Genomic DNA, 2,366 nt, shown 5'->3' on the forward strand with positions numbered 1-2,366 from the left:
TTGTATGCCTATTCCTTGCATCCAATACTATCTCTAATTTCCCTTGTAAGCCATGGTTTGGCCACCTTTCCTATTTTACTTTTGCGCCAGACAGGAATAGACAATTGCTGCAGTTCACTCATGCACTTTTTGAATGTTTGCCATTGCCTATCCACCGTCGTCTCTTTAAGTAACATTTCCCAAACAATCATAGCCAACTTGCGCCTCATACCATCGTAGTTTCCTTTATTAAGATTCAGGACCTTAGCCTCAGAATCAACTACGTCACTCTCCATCTTGATGAAGAATTCTATCATATTGTGGTCGCTCATCCCCAAGGGGCCTCGCACAACTAGATTGCCAATTATTCCTTTCTCATTACACAATACCCAGTCTAGGATGGCATGTTTTCTAGTTGGTTCCTCAAAATATTGGTCAAGAAAACCATTCTGTGTACACTCCAGGAATTCCTCCTCTACAGTATTGTTACTAATTTGATTTGCCCAATCTGTATGCAGATTAAAGTCACCCATAATTACAGATGTTCCTTTATTGCATGCGTCTCTAATTTCCTGTTTAATCCCATTCCCAACATCACCACTACAGTTTGGGGGTCTATATACAACCCCCACTAATGTTTTTTGCCCCTAGTGTTTCTCAGCTCTACACATACAGATTCCACATCATCAGAGCTAATATCTTTCCTCATTATTGCGTTAATTTCCTCTTTAACCAGCAATCCAACTCCACCGCCTTTTCCTTCTTGCCTGTCCTTCCCAAATATTGAATACCCCTGGATGTTCAGTTTCCATCCCTGATCACCCTGCAGCCATGTCTCCATAATCCGGACTATATCATACCTGTTTATATCTATTTGTGCGGTTAATTCATCCACTTTATTGCGAATGCTCCTCGCCTTAAGGCACAAAGCCTCAAGGCTTGTCTTTTTAACATTACTAGTCCCGTTCCCATTATTTTTCACTGAGGCCCTGTTTGAATCTTGCCCTTGGTTTCTCTGCCTATCACTTTTCTTATTCCCCTTTCTGTCTTTTGTTCTTGTCCTCGTTTCCTCCTCCTCTGACTCCTAGCATAGGTTCCCATCTCCCTGCCATTTTAGTTCATCGACTGTAGCCGTTCAAGAAGGCAGCTCACCACCACTTTCTCAAGGGCAGCTATGGATGGGCAATAAAATGCCAGCGAAGGCCACACCCTGTGAATGAATAAAAAAAAAAATCACCAGGCTCCATGCTCCTGAGATAAAAACAAGAAACTGCAGATGCTGGAAATCCAAAACAAAAACAGAAATACTTGGAAAAACTCAGCAGGTCTGGCAGCATCGGCAGAGAAGAGCAAAGTTGATGTTTCGAGTCCTCATGACCCTTCAACAGTTCTGTGATGCTGCCAGACCTACTGAGTTTTTCCAGGTATTTCTGTTTTTGTTTTCCATGTTCCTGATATTGTACTCCTGCAGGATGAAAGAGATTGACACTTGGGTCAGCATGGCTGTTCTAAGAACCTGCCCTGCTTAAGCCTGAACACCCCTTAACACTTCCTGGAGAGTGTTGGGCATCAATTAGATGGCAAGAGATTAGTGTGTGGCATAGCTGCCTGAAACACCACTACCTCCACCCCACTCCACCCTACCGATTGGCTGCAGCTTTGCCCATTGCATTGCATGCTGTGCTCTCAGTTTAGGCACAGACATTCTCCTAACCCTCACTGTAAAGCTGCACTGTTAGCTTGAACCATCGAGGAGACTGGTCCAAACCGGAATGCTGACATTGCAAGGGGCTGTAAGCGCCTCCACCAGTGACTGTTCCATGGCCAGCTTTAGCAAGGGGATTGTACAATGTGTGCAGTCGTACAACTGTTCTGCAGTCCACTAAAATGCTCATGACTTTGCAGTCTGTGCCGGGTGAAAAGCTCTGGAGCACTTGTTGGCACTTTGACGCCTCTGCGTTGCTTGAATGGGCAGATAAGCTCGAAGCCTGGCTCCAATTTTATCAATGGTTGCGCTTGAACTGTCTCAATTGCAGAGAAATAGTCTCTATATAAGGTGCCCCTAATATGTGGCTGCTTCCCTCGCCCGCCGCACCCCGAATGCTGGTGTGCTATATTCAACGGCAAAGCAGCCCTTGCCCACCGCCCCCCCCCCCCCCCCCCACCCCCCCCGAATCGCGCCTTAAGCTTGAAGTCCCAACTCGCGCCTCTGGTGAACACTGCACATTGTTGCTGCATACTCACATCTGAGTTCCCCTCAAAGTGCAGCCTGCCAAGTGCATGCCTTTTACATGCTGCTGTGAAACATGTCAGTGTGCTTTCCCACCGACGTGAACGGACGATCTAGCTGAGGGGGTGGGGAGAAGATCCGGCGGGCTGGCCTAATA

This window comes from Cetorhinus maximus, chromosome 3 (genome assembly GCF_964194155.1).
Source record: "Cetorhinus maximus chromosome 3, sCetMax3.hap1.1, whole genome shotgun sequence".
Taxonomy (NCBI): domain Eukaryota; kingdom Metazoa; phylum Chordata; class Chondrichthyes; order Lamniformes; family Cetorhinidae; genus Cetorhinus; species Cetorhinus maximus.